Source organism: Aotus nancymaae, unplaced genomic scaffold (genome assembly GCF_030222135.1).
Source record: "Aotus nancymaae isolate 86718 unplaced genomic scaffold, 86718_ANA_hifiasm-v0.15.2.pri h1tg000018l, whole genome shotgun sequence".
NCBI lineage: Eukaryota > Metazoa > Chordata > Mammalia > Primates > Aotidae > Aotus > Aotus nancymaae.
Window position 1 is genome coordinate 12496567 of NW_026988430.1, and position 15035 is coordinate 12511601.

A 15035-nucleotide genomic window follows, 5' to 3' on the forward strand; every position below is an offset into this window, starting at 1 on the left:
AGCATGTCAATGAAAAGAGCCAAGCTGTAAAATATTTGAAGACATTTATTCTGAGCCAAATATGAGTGACCAATGGCCCATGACACAACCTTCAGGAGATCCTGAGAACATGTACCCAAGATGGTCAAGGCACAGCTTGGTTTTACACATTTTAGGGAGACATGAGACATCAGTAAATGTATGTAAGATGTACATTGGTTCATCCAAAAAGGTGGGGCAAATAAAAGTGGGGTTGGGGTGGGGGCAGAGCAGGGAGCCCTTCAGGTTATAGGCATATTCAAAGATTTTCTGATTGGCAACTCGTTAAACAGTTATCAATAGAAAGGAATGTCTGGGTTATGATAAGGAGTTGTGGAGACAGAAACTTTATTATTCAGATGAAGCCTCCAGGTAGCAGGCTTCAGAGAGAATAGATTATAAATGTTTCTTGCTTTTTTTTTTTTTTTTTTTTTTGAGATGAAGTCTCACTCTTGTCCTCCAGGCTGGAGTGTAATGGTGTGATCTCAGCTCACTGCAACCTCCGCCTCATGGGTTCAAGTGATTTTCCTGCCTCATGGGTTCAAGTGATTTTCCTGCCTCAGCCTCCTGAGTAGCTGGGATTACAGGTGGCTGCCACCACACCTGGGTGATTTTTGTATTTTTAGTAGAGACAGGGTTTCACCATGTTGGCCAGCCTGTTCTTTAACTCCTGACCTCAGGTGATCTGCCTGCCTTGGCCTCCCAAAGTACTGGGATTACAGGCATGAGCCACCACGCCCAGTGATTGTAAATGTTTCTTATCAGACTTAAAGAGTCTGTCCTATCAGTAATTCCAAAAGGGAGGAGGGTACAGTAAAGAATGTCTGGTTTCCCCTTCCCATCATGGCTTGAACTAGTTTTTTCAGGTTAAATTTGGAATACCCTTGACTGAGAGGAAGGGTCCATTCAGATAGTTCAGAATTTTATTTTTGGCTTACAACTACAGTCACCATGTTGTACAATAGAGCTTTTGAACTTATTTCTCTTGTCTAACTAAAATTTTGTAACCTTTGACCATCATCTCCCCAAAACTTCTTTTTTAATGAAGAAATTTTAGTAAAGAAAAAATGACCTTTGTTTTACTAAAGAAAAATTTTAATACTTTTATTAAGATATTATTCACATACAGTATTAGTCTGTTCTCACGCTGCTAATAAAGTCATACCCAAGACTGGGTAATTTATAGAGGAAAGAGATTTAACTGACTCACAGTTCTACATGGCTGCGGAGAGGCCTCATAACCATGTTAGAAGGTGAATGAAAAGCAAAGTCACATTTTAAATGGCAGCAGGCAAGAGAGGGAGTATGTGCAGAGGAACTCCCCTTTATAAAACCATTGGATTTTGTGAGCCTCATTCACTATCATGAGAGCAGCATGGGAAAGACACACCCCTATCATTCAATTACCTCCCACTGGGTCCCTCCCATGACACAGGGGAATTATGAGAACTACAATTTGAAATTTGGGTTGGGACACAGAAACTATATGACACACCATATGAAGTTTTGCTGAAAGTCACCTCACATAAGGCAGATTCATTGAAGAAAAGGCATACAAACTTATTAATGTGTATACACAGGAGCTTTGAGAATGAATATCTAAAGATGCAGAAAAATTCACCATTTTTTATGCTTAGGTTCAACAAAGTGTGGACAGCTGATAGAAATAGGATTGGGCAAAATGAATAAGATCTAATGCTAATAGATTCAGTGGCGAAACCCAGCAGGGCCTGTCTGTCTAGATTCTACTTGGCTTCTCCAAGAATGCCTTCTTCGTTCTGGTGTGGAGAAGGACCATCTCTAGAATGGAGTCTTATGACCTGCAGTCAAATGGGGTAGGTCAGATAATTTCCTTATGACCAGTCTTTATAAGAAAAGCAGAGTAAAAGTTAGAGTAATACTTTTAGCTTTTATAACTGGTTTGGGAAAAAATGAGTTCTGGTTTCTAGGACCCATTTCAGGATGGAGGGATTCTAATTTGTATGGTTAGCCTAGGGGGAGAATGGGACTCAGAGACAGGAGAGCATGAGAAAGTCAGAGGAAAATGTTTGCTTCTGATGCTGCATCTTAGGCCTTTTATTTTGGGGTATTGTTTCTGAGACCCAACAATACAATTTGCCCATGTAAATTATATTATTCAATGGTTTTTTAGTATATTGACAGAATTATACAACCATGTAATTTAAATCTAATTTTAGAACATTTTCATTACCATAGAAAGAAGTCCTTATCCATGAACAGTCATTACCCATTTCTCACCAACCTCCCAGCCCTAGGCAATTAATAATCTATTTTCTGTCTCTATTCTTGTATTTGGGATAGCTCATATAAATAGAATCATGTAATATGTAGTCTGTTGTGACTGACTTCTTTCACTTAGCATAATGTTTTAAGGTTCATTTGTGTTGTACCATTTCTTTTTACTGACAAATCAAAAATTTTACTGTGTGGCTTTACCATGCTTATTCATCAATTGATGGATATTGGGATTATTTCCACTTATTGATTATTATGTTTAATGTTGTTATAAGTATTTGTATGCAAGTTTTTGTTTGGACATATTTTTTATTTTTATTTTTTATTTTTTAAGTAGAGACAAGGTCTTTCTATGTTGCCTAGGCTGGCCTCAAACCCCTGGCTTCTTCCAAGTCCAGCCTCCCAGAGTGCTGGGATAATAGGCATGAGCCACTGCACTTGTCCTTAATGTGGTTGCTTTTTTCTTTTCTTTTCTTTTCTTTTGAGACAAGGTCTTGCTGTGTTGCCCAGGCTGAAGTGCAGTGGCATGATCATTGCTCACTGTAGTCTCAAATTCCTGTGCTTAAGTGATCCTTCTGCCTCAGGCTCCTGAGTAACTGAGACTACAGGTGTACACCACCTTGCTTAGCTAAGTTTTTGTGTTTTGTCTTTGTGAAGATGGTGCCTCATTCTCTTGGCCAGGCTGGTCTTGAACTCCTGGTCTCCAGTGATCCTTCCACCTCAGCCTCCCAAAACACTGTGTATTAGTCCCTTTTCATGCTGCTGATAAAGACATACCTGAGACTGGCAAGAAAAAGAGGTTTAATTGGACTTACAGTTCCACATGGCTGGAGAGGCCTCAGAATCATGGCGGGAGGTGAAAGGCACTTCTTCTCATGGCCGCAGCAAGAGAAAATGAGGAAGATGTAAAAACGGAAACATCTCCCCACCATAAAACCATCAGATCTCATGAGACTTATTCACTACCACAAGAACAGTATGCAGACCCCCCACCATGATTCAAATTATCTCCCACCAGGTCCCTCTCAACATGTGGGAATTATGGGAGTACAATTCAAGATGAGATTTGGGTGGGGACACAGCCAAACCATATTATTCCACCTGTGGCCCCTCCAAATCCCATGTCCTCACATTTCAAAACCAATCATGGCTTCCCAACAGTCTCCCAAAGTCTTAACTCATTTTAGCATTAACCCAGAAGTCAACAGGCCAAACTCTCATCTGAGACTAGGCAAGTCTCTTCTGCCTATGAGCCTGTAAAATCAAAGACAAGCTAGTTACTTCCCAGATACAATGGGGGTACAGGTATTGGCTAAGTACAGCCATTTCAAATGGGAGAAACTGGTCAAAACAAACAAAGTGGTTATAGGGCCCATGCAAGTCAGATATCCAGCAGGGCAGTTAAATTTTAAAGTCCCAAAATGATCTCCTTTGACGCCTGGTCTCACATCCAGGTCACGCTGATGCTAGAGGTGGGTTCCCATAGTCTTGGGCAGCTTCTCCCCTGTGGCTTTGCAGAATATATCCCCTCTTTTGGTTGCTTTCACGGGCTGGTGTTGAGTGTCTGCGGCTTTTCCAGGTGCACAGTGCAAGCTGTTGGTGGATCCACCATTCTGGGGTCTGGAGGATGGTGGCTCTCTTCTCACAGATTCACTAGGTGATGCCCAAGGAGGGATTCTGTGTGGTGGCTCTGACCCCACATTTCCCTTCCACGCTGCCCTAGCAGAAGTTCTCCACGAGGACCCCACCCCTGCAGCAAACTTTTGCCTGGGCATCCAGGCATTTCCATACATCTTCTGAAATCTAGGTAGAGGTTCCCAAACCTCAGTTCTTGAATTCTGTGTACTTGCAGGCTCAACACTATGTGGAAGCTGCCAAGGCTTGGGGCTTGCACCCTCTGAAGCCATGGCCTGAGCCCTCTGTTGGCCCCTTTCAGCCACTGATGGAGCAGCTGGGACACAGGGTACTAAGTCCCTAGGCTGCACAGAGCATACTGGCTCTGGGCCCGACCCAGCAAACCATTTTCTCCCAGGCCTCTGGGCCTGTGATGGGAGGGGCTACCGCAAAGACCTCTGACATGCCCTGGAGATGTCTTCTCCATTGTCTCAGGGATTAACATTTGGGTTCTTGTTACGTATGCAAATTTATGCAGCTGGCTTGAATGTCTCCTCGAAAAATAGATTTTTTTTTTCTATCACATTGTCAGGCTGCACATTTTCTGAACTTTTATGCTCTGCTTCCGTTATAAATCTGAATGCCTTTAACAGCACCCAAGTCGAGATCCAAGATGGCCGCTTAGGAGGAAGTCAGGATTGCAGCTCTGAGAGAAGGCGCAGAGGGTGAGTGGACGCCGCATTTCCAGACGGATTTTTACTGCCTACAGACCAGGAGATTCACAGGAGGAGAAGCCCCATGGGTCGCCAGCGTCGCTGGTTTGAGTGGCGTGGCCGCTCAGCCTATGCCCTGGGGTGGGGGGCAGTGGCTTCTTATGCAGAGCGAGAGAGACAGAGTTCCCTCTGAGCCAGCAAGGGGAGCTGAAGCAGAGAGTCAAGCCAGGAGACCCCCGGGCAAGGACACGCCACGAATCTCAGAGCCGCTGCTTCGGCTGATGCAGCGGCACACAGGGCAGCGGATTTTAACTGCCCACAGACCAGGAGATTCACAGGCGGAGAAGCTCCACGGGTTCCCAGCACCGCTGGTTGGACCAGAGCAGCCACTCGGCCTGCACCGGGGGCAGGGAGCAGCGGCTCCTTGAGCAAAGTGAACGAGACTGTGTCCCCTCTGGGCCAGCAAGGGGAGCTGAGGCAAGGAGGCAAGCCAAGAGATTCCTGGGCAAAGAGGGCCCCACTGGAAACACGGCTGAACCCAGGACGGTCCAGCTCTGTGGGGGAGGGGCGTCCTCCATCGGGAAACACCCTGCAGTTCCCGGGGCAATTTACTGTAACCAAGACAACCCGCCACTACAGAGACTCCGTCACTACAGGGGTGGGCCAGCATAGCGGAAGCAGTTCTAACTACACCCATATAAACAGGACTGCAGGGAAGCTCACACGGAAGCTGGGCGGAGCCCACAGCAGCTCAGTGAAGCCTCTGCAGGCTGAGTGTGACTAGACTGCCACCTTGTGGGCAGGGAAAACGGTAGCAACACAGCTGAAAAGCATAAAGCCCTAACCCCCTGGGCCAGAACACCTGGGGGAAGAAAAGGGGGTTTATGAGTTCAGCTGCTGCAGACTTAAAATTACCAAAATCAGAAAGACAGCAACTACAAAGTCAATAGGCAGATAAATCCACAAAGATGGGAAGAAACCAGTGCAAAAAGGATGAAAACACCCAAAACCAGAACACCTCTCCTCCTACAAGGCAGCATAACTCCTCACCAGCACGGGAACAAGACTGGACGGAGAATGAGTGTGATGAAATGACAGAATCAGCTTTCAGAAAATGGATAATAAGAAACTTCTGTGAGCTAAAAGAACATGTTCTAACCCAATGCAAAGAAACTAAGAACCTTGAAAAGCAACAAAGATCAAAAGAGACAAAGAAGGACATTACATAATGGTAAAAGGATCAATGCAACAAGAAGAGCTAACGATCCTAAATATATACGCACCTAATACAGGAGCACCCAGATACATAAGGCAAGTTCTTAAAGACTTACAAAGAAACTTAGACTCCCACACATTAATAGTGGGAGACTTCAACACACCATTGTCAATATTAGACAGATCAACGAGACAGAAAATTAATAAGGATATCCAGGACTTGAACTCAGACCTGGAACAAGCAAACCTAATAGACATTTACAGAACTCTCCAGCCCAAATCCACAGAATATACATTCTTCTCAGCACCACATCACACCTACTCTAAAATTGACCACATAATTGGAAGTAAATCACTCCTCAGCAAATGCAAAAGAACGGAAACCATAACAAACAGTCTCTCAGACCACAGTGCAATCAAGTTAGAACTCAGAATTCAGAAGCCAACCCAGAACTGCACAGCCTCATGGAAATTGAACAACTTTCTCCTGAATGTTGACTGGATAAACACTGAAATGAAGGCAGAAATAAAGATGTTCTTCGAAACCAACGAGAACAAAGACACCACATACCAGAATCTCTGGGACACATTTAAAGCAGTCTCCAGAGGAAAATATATAGCAATAAGTGCCCACATGAGAAGAAAGGAGAGAACTAAAATTTACACCCTATCATCAAAATTGAAAGAGCTAGAGGAGCAAGATCAAAAAAACTCAAAACCTAGCAGAAGACAAGAAATAACTCAGATCAAAGCAGAATTGAAGGAGATAGAGACATGAAAAACCCTACAAAATATCAATAAATCCAGGAGCTGGTTTTTTGAAAAGATCAAAAAATAGACAGACCACTAGCCAGAATAATAAAAAAGACAAGAGAGAATAACCAAATAGATGCAATAAAAAATGATAAAGGGGATATCACCACAGATGCCACAGAAATTCAAACCATCATCAGAGATTATTACAAACAACTCTATGCACATAAATTAGAAAACCTGGAAGAAATGGATAAATTCCTGGACAGTTGCCTCCTCCCATGCCTAAACAAGGAAGAAGTCAAAACCCTGAATAGACCAATAACAAGGTCTGAAGTCGAGGCAGCAATTAAGAGCCTACTACCCAAAAAAAGCCCAGGCCCAGATGGTTTCACAGCCGAATTCTACCAGACATACAAAGAGGAACTGGTACCATTCCTACTGAAACTATTCCAAATAATCCAAAAAGAGGGAATCCTTCCCAAATCATTTTATGAGACCAAAATCATCCTAATACCAAAACCTGGCAGAGACTCAACAAGAAAAGAAAACTACAGGCCAATATCCATGATGAACATAGATGCAAAAATCTTCAATAAAATACTGGCAAGCCGATTACAACAGCACATCAAAAAGCTTATCCACCATGATCAAGTAGGAGTCATCCCGGGGATGCAAGGCTGGTTCAATATACGCAAGTCTATAAATGTAATTCACCACATAAACAGAACCAAAAACAAAAACCACATGATTATCTCAATTGATGCAGAGAAGGCCTTCGACAAAATTCAACAGCCCTTTATGCTAAAAACCCTCAATAAACTAGGTATCGACAGAACGTATCTCAAAATAATAAAAGCTATTTATGACAAACCGACAGCCAATATCATACTGAATGGGCAAAAACTGGAAGCATTCCCTTTGAAATCTGGCACTAGACAAGGATGCCCTCTCTCACCACTCCTATTCAATATAGTACTGGAAGTTCTAGCCAGAGCAATCAGGCAAGAAAAAGAAATAAAGGGTATTTGATTAGGAAAGGAGGAAGTCAAATTGTCTCTATTTGCAGACTACATGATTGTATATCTAGAAGACCCTATCACCTCAGCCCAAAATCTCCTGAAACTGATAAGCAACTTCAGCAAAGTCTCAGGATACAAAATCAATGTGCAAAAATCACAAGCATTGCTATACACCAATAACAGACTTAAAGAGAGCCAAATCAAGAACGAACTGCCATTCACAATTGCTACAAAGAGAATAAAATACCTAGGAATACAACTAACAAGGAACGTAAAGGACCTCTTCAAGGAGAGCTACAAATCACTGCTCAACGAAATAAGAGAGGACACAAACAGATGGAGAAACATTCCATGTTCATGGCTAGGAAGAATTAATATCGTGAAAATGGCCATACTGCCCAAAGTAATTTACAGATTCAACGCTATCTCCATCAAGCTACCAATGACCTTCCTCACAGAACTGGAAAAAACCACCTTAAACTTCATATGGAACCAAAAGAGAGCCCGCATAGCCAAGTCAATTCTAAGCAAAAAGAACAAAGCGGGAGGCATCACACTACTGGACATCAAACTCTACTACAAGGCTACAGTAATCAAAACAGCATGGTACTGGTACCAAAACAGAGATATAGACCAATGGAACAGAACAGAGGCGTCGGAGGCGACACAACATATCTACAACCATCCGATCTTTGACAAACCTGATAAAAACAAGCAATGGGGAAAGGATTCCCTGTTTAATAAGTGGTGTTGGGAAAACTGGCTAGCCATATGCAGAAAGCAGAAACTGGACCCCTTCCTGACACCTTACACTAAAATTGACTCCAGATGGATTAAAGACTTAAACATAAGACGTAACACCATAAAAACACTAGAAGGAAACCTAGGCAAAACCATTCAGGACATAGGCGTAGGCAAGGACTTTATGACCAAAACACCAAAAGCATTGGCAACAAAAGCCAAAATAGACAAATGGGACCTAATCAAACTCCACAGCTTCTGCACGGCAAAAGAAACAGTCAATAGAGTGAATCGGCAACCAACAGAATGGGAAAAAATTTTTGCAGCCTACCTGTCTGACAAAGGGCTGATATCCAGAATTTACAATGAGCTAAAAAAGATTTACAAGAAAAAAACAAACAAGCCCATCCAAAAATGGACGAAGGATATGAACAGATACTTTACAAAAGAAGACATACATGAGGCCAACAAACATATGAAAAAATGCTCATCATCACTGGTCATTAGAGAAATGCAAATCAAAACTACATTGAGATACCATCTCACGCCAGTTAGAATGGCGATCATTAAAAAATCTGGAGAAAACAGATGCTGGAGAGGATGTGGAGAAATAGGAACACTTTTACACTGTTGGTGGGAGTGTAAATTAGTTCAACCACTGTGGAAAACAGTGTGGCGATTCCTCAAGGACCTAGAAAGAGAAATTCCATTTGACCCAGCAATCCCATTACTGGGTATATATCCAAAGGATTATAAATCGTTCTACTATAAGGACACATGCACACGAATGTTCATTGCAGCACAGTTTACAATAGCAAAGACCTGGAACCAACCCAAATGCCCATCGATGATAGACTGGACAGGAAAAATGTGGCACATATACACCATGGAATATTATGCAGCCATTAAAAACGAGGAGTTCACATCCTTCGTAGGGACATGGATGAACCTGGAAAACATCAATCTCAGCAAACTGACACAAGAACACAAAATCAAACACCACATGTTCTCACTCATAGGTGGGTGTTGAACAAGGAGAACACATGGACACAGGGAGGGGAGCATTATACACGGGGGTCTGTTGGGGGGAGGGGGGGGACAGTGGGGGGGTGGGGAGTTGGGGAGGGATAGCATGGGGAGAAATGCCAGATATAGGTGAAGGGGAGGGAGGCAGCAAATCATACTGCCACGTATGCACCTATGCAACAACTTTGCATGTTTTTCACATGTACCCCAAAACCTAAAATGCAATTAAAAAAAAAAAAACAGCACCCAAGTCAACTCTTGAATGCTTTGCTGCTTAGAAATTTTTTCTGCCAGATACCCTAAATCATCTCTCTGAAGTTCAAAGTTTCATAAATCTCTAGGGCAGGGGCAAAATGCCGCCAGTCTCTTTGCTAAAACATAACAAGAGTCACCTTTGCTCCAGTTCCCAATAAGTTTCTCATCTCTAAGACCACTGCAGCCTGGAGCTTATTGCTATCAGGCTTTTGGTCAAAGCCATTCATCAAGTCTCTAGGTAGTTCCTAACTTTCCCACATTTTTCTATCTTCTTCTGAGCCCTCCAAACTATTCCAACCACTGCCTGTTACCCAGTTCCAAAGTCGCTTTCACATTTTTGAGTATCTTTTCAGCAATGCCCTATGCTACTGGTACCAATTTACTGTATTAGTGCAGTTTTATGCTGCTGATAAAGACATATGCAAGACTGGGAAGAAAAAGAGGTTTAATTGGACTAACAGTTCCACATTGCTGGGGAGGCCTCAGAATCATGGTGGGAGGTGAAAGGCACTTCTTACATGGCAGTGGCCAGAGAAAATAAGGAAGATGCAAAAGTGGAAATCCCTGACAAAACCATCAGATCTTGTGAGACTTACTACCACGAGAACAGTGTGGGGGAACCTGCCCTCATGGTTCAAATTATCTCCCACCAGGTCCCTCCCACAACATGTGGGAATTACAGGAGTACAGTTCAAGTTCACAGTCAAACCATATCATAGTCAAACCATATCACACTGGGATTATAGTCATGAGCTATCATGCCTGGCCTGCTATTTTCTTTATTATTTTTTTATTACAAATTTATTTATAAATGTATTTATATTTATTTTATTTATTTATTTTTCATTTTTGTTTATTATTATTATTTTAAGAGACAGGGTTCCTGCTCTGTCACCCAAGGGAGAGTGTAGTGGTGTCATCATAACTCAATGCAGCCTTGTACTCTTGGGTCCAAGCAATTCTTCTGCCTCAGCCTGAGTAACTGGGACTACAGGTGTGTGCCACCATGCTCAGCCAATTTTTAATTTTTTGTAGAGATGGTATCTTGTAATATTGCACAGGCTGGTCTTGAACTCCTGGCCTCAAGCCATCCTCCCATCCTGGCTTCTCAAAGCACTGGGATTACAAGCATGAGCCACCATGCCTAGCTGTTTTTACTTCTCTTGGATGTATACTTAAGAATAGAATTGCTAAGTCATATGATAAATTTATATTTAACTTTTGGAGGTATTGCCAAATTGTTTTCAAAAGCACCTGGACCGTTTTACAATCTTACCAGAGGTAAATTAGTTTGCAGAATGTACACACCCTTGTCACCATTTGTTACTGTTTGTCTTTTCAATGTTAGTTTTCCTAGTAAGTATGAAGTGGTATCTCATGGTGATTTTGATTTGTATTTTCTTAATGACCAAAGATCTTGAGCATCATTTTCTTTTACTTATTGGCCATTTCTCTTTTTATTTTTATTTTTGGAGAAATGTGTATTCAAAGACTTTGCCTAATTTTTAATTGGGGCATATTTTTCATTGTTGAGTTGCAAGAGTTCCCTATATATTCTAGATACAGGTCTCTTATCAGGTATATGATATGCAAATATATTCCCTATTCTGTAAAGTGTGTTTTTCTTTCTTTCTTGATAGTATCACTGCTAGCACACAATTTTTCAGTTTTGATGTAATCCAATTTATTTAGGTTTTGTTTTGTCATTTGTACTTCTGCTATTGTATCTAAGAGCAAAAAACGTAGGTTACAGAGAAAACTTTGAAAAGAAAACCCAACCATTATAATCACAGTAAATAAAAAGTAACGATAAAAATAAATAAAACACAAATATTTATGAAAATATGTAGTCGGTCATGACTTTTAAAGTTCTATTATTCTATGGTATAATTATCTCTCTCAAGGAGCCGTAGTGAGAGGCATAGTTATGGAGGCCAAGTCACTGCAACCCTGAAGAAAGAGTGGCCCACTGCAACGTGTAAAGCAGCTCCATTCCCATGGACACCTTTAGTCACAGGCAGGAGCTAGCCTCAGCCTAGCAGTGGAAGAATGTACCCATTGAAAAATTCCCTCCCACAATGCCCAGTGTGATATCAGAATACTGTCCCTTGACTCTCATATCCCATACACTGCTTTATTTTGCTCCATGTCAGTTATTGCCTGCAAGGAAGCCCATGTTTATTTACATAGTGCCTGTCTCTACCATTAGAATATAAGCTCCCTGAGGGCAGGAGTGTCTATTTATTATTATACCTCTCGGGTCTATAGCATGACATTGAGGGACTATGTTAGAGGGACTTCTCGGGGCCAGCTAGGGGCTTTGTGTCCAGTTTTCCTGCCTCTGGCTGGCTAGGGGCTTTGTCTCCTGTTTTCCTGCCTCTGGTCCTTGGAGGTGGAGGCTCAGTGACTCAGGGTTATAAAATAGTAGCCAATCCGGTAAAGGATTCAAAGATCAATTAATCTAGAGGAAGTATGAAAAAACTCCTCTCATTGGATGAGAACATGAATGGGGAGGGAATAACTCAGGGGTGAAAGCTCTAGCTGCCCCAGCCTGAAGCGGCACCCGCTTCCGGTCCCCTTCTAAGGCGTGGAAGCTGTCCTTTTGCTCTGCCTGATAAATTGCACTATCGCACACTCCTTGAGTCTGTGAGTTCTATCTGAGCAGTAACACTCACCACGACACCAAGGCCCCCTTTCCCATTCTTCAGGTTTGGGAGGCCAAGAACTTGCAGTAGATCTGGTTACAACATGGTGCTCAATAGATATTTGTTGAATGAACAAATAAATTATAGTGCTGGGATTGAGAATGCTGACTTTGAAGCCAAACTCCCTTGGCTTGAATCTCAGTTTAGCATGATTAGCTGATGAACTTTGGTAAGCTACTTAGCTGTTTTTGTCTCAATAGCCTTCTCTGAAAAATGTGGTATGCCTCCATTATATAATTTCTGTGAGTATTAAAAAAAGATAATATAGGCAAAGTGTTTAGAACAGTGATGAGTAAATAGCAAATGCTCAATAATATTAGCCATTGCTATTATTGGATAGAAATGATAAAGTATGTAATTATATATCAATTATTCTGTGATATGGAACTGGAAATAGAGATAGAGGTAAGTTAAGCAATTTTTTTTTTTTTGAGACGGGGTCTCGCTCTGTTGCCAGACTGGAGTGCAGTGGCATGATCTCGGCTCATTGCAACCTTCAAGCAATTCTCCTGCCTCAACCTCTCGAGTAGCTGGGACTCCAGACATCTGCCACCATGCCCAGCTTATTTTTGTATTTTTAGTAGAGATGGGGTTTCATCATATTGGTCAGGATGGTCTCGATCTCCTGACCTCGTGATCCACCTGTCTCAGCCTCCCAAAGTGCTGGGATTACAGGTGTGAGCCACCACTCCCGGCCACGTTAAGTAATATTTAGAGTCAAACAACTGGTGAATGGGGTAAAGAAAAAAGGAGAAGGCCCAGGATTCAAAACCAGCTCATGTGGCTCCACTGCCCCATGGATTGGGGTGCATTTGGGGCTGGGGATTATGAAAAATCACAAACACTTCTTAAAGGTAGGATGCTGTCCTTGCTGATGTCATTGTTGCAAGGTCACGGTTAACATGAAGCTGGAACCTGAAGAATGTGATTAGCATTTCTCAAAGTCTGTTCTGTGGACCATTAAGTCCTGTAACATGCTCAGAGTAAAACACTGTCAAGTTTCAAGAACGCTGAACACTCACTCTATCCTTCCTTAGATATCGTCAGTGCGTGCTATCATTTTAAAGGCTCTGTGCAGTCCTCCCATGAAGAATCCTATTTCACTCTTTTACACATTCTCCTCAAAGCATGTTTAACTATAAACCCTTTATGTACGTTATGTCTACCAAGGTTCTGCAGAACATATTTAGAGAAACACCAATATAACTAAGCTTTCCAAACCAGGTGTTGGCTACTGGTGAGGTTGGTCAGAACAGTGGGCGGTGATACCTGGAGGATGGAGAGATTCACCCTCTGAGGGCAGCCAATTGAAAACCAGCCCAATAGCAGGAGGCCAGGGAAATAGCCAGTCTTAGATGAGTCTAGAACATGATGGCGGATGTTGGTATGAGGCCCTGACAGGTAGTACCACCCAACAGATAGCATCAAAAAGCAGCAAGAGGTAGCATGTATGAGTCCCAACACTGCAGAGCTCAGCACCTGGAAAGTCTGGGAGGTGGCCACATGCTGAGGTTCCAGGAAGGAGTGAGAATAATCCCTGGGGCCTGGTAGCTGGTAAGTGGACCTCAAATTTAAGCTTGGAGTTCAGGGATGGAGGCATAAAAGCAAAGAGTGACTTCATCTCTAAGAGCTGAGAATATCATTCAGGAATTCAAGAAGAGGCAAACATCGATCAAGAAAGGTTTCAGGAAGTGAAGGTGGAGTAAGAGGGGCCAGAAGCTCAGTGTCAAAAAGGAAAGCCACAGTGTAGTTATGCCATGCAGGGATGAAGATCAAATGTGATTCCTTAAATCTTTCATGATTTTGCTTCATCAGATGCACATAAACTAAGCTGAGCCTATGGGTAAGGGAAAAGGGGCTGTGGCTGTGGGGAAAAGAGGGCCCAGGGGCTGGGTGCAGTGGCTCACGCCTGTAATCCCAGCACTTTGGGAGGCTGGGGCGGGTGGATCACCTGAGGTCAGGAGTTCGAGGCCAGCCTGGCCAACATGGTGAAACCCTGTCTCTACTAGAAACATACACAAAAATTAGTCGGGTGTGGTGGCACGTGCCTGTAATCCCAGCTACTTAGGAGGCTGAGGCAAGGAGAATTGCGTGAACCCAGAAGGCAGAGGTTGCAGTGAGCCGAGATCATGCCACTGCACTCCAGCCTGGGAAACAGAGCAAGACTCCATCTCAAAAAAAAAAAAAGAAAAGAAAAAGAAAAAGAAAACAGGGCCCAGGAGACAGGAGACAAAGCAGTCATTATAGAGTGGAAAGTTAACATACCTGTCAGATGCATCCAAATAGCAGGTGGCTATATTCCCAAAGTTACTCCTGCTTCTTGTATCCTAGGCATCTGATCCCCATCCGAGTGCTGTCTGTGCTATACTAGATTGCATCTTAAGCTGGCTGGTATCCCAGGATGCACTTTGCAGCCTCAGAGTTGGATTTTCAGCTCCTGACACCAGGAGGAATAATCAGCCTCCTATTTGGGCTCTTCCCAAATGTTCTGCACCATTTCTTAGGGACAGACTCCCCTCCCAGAGTGGTCAAGATATCCTGGAAGTATAAGAATGCTACTATATAGATTTGGTTGATGTCCAAGTTAAGTTTTTAAGCAAGAGAACTTGTCATAAAATTACCCTGGATCACTGTCAATACCTCGAAGCCAGCTAAAGTTACTCTACCCAGTAAAATTTCGGAGATGATGTTTGCCAAAATCTGGGCATATTTATGAT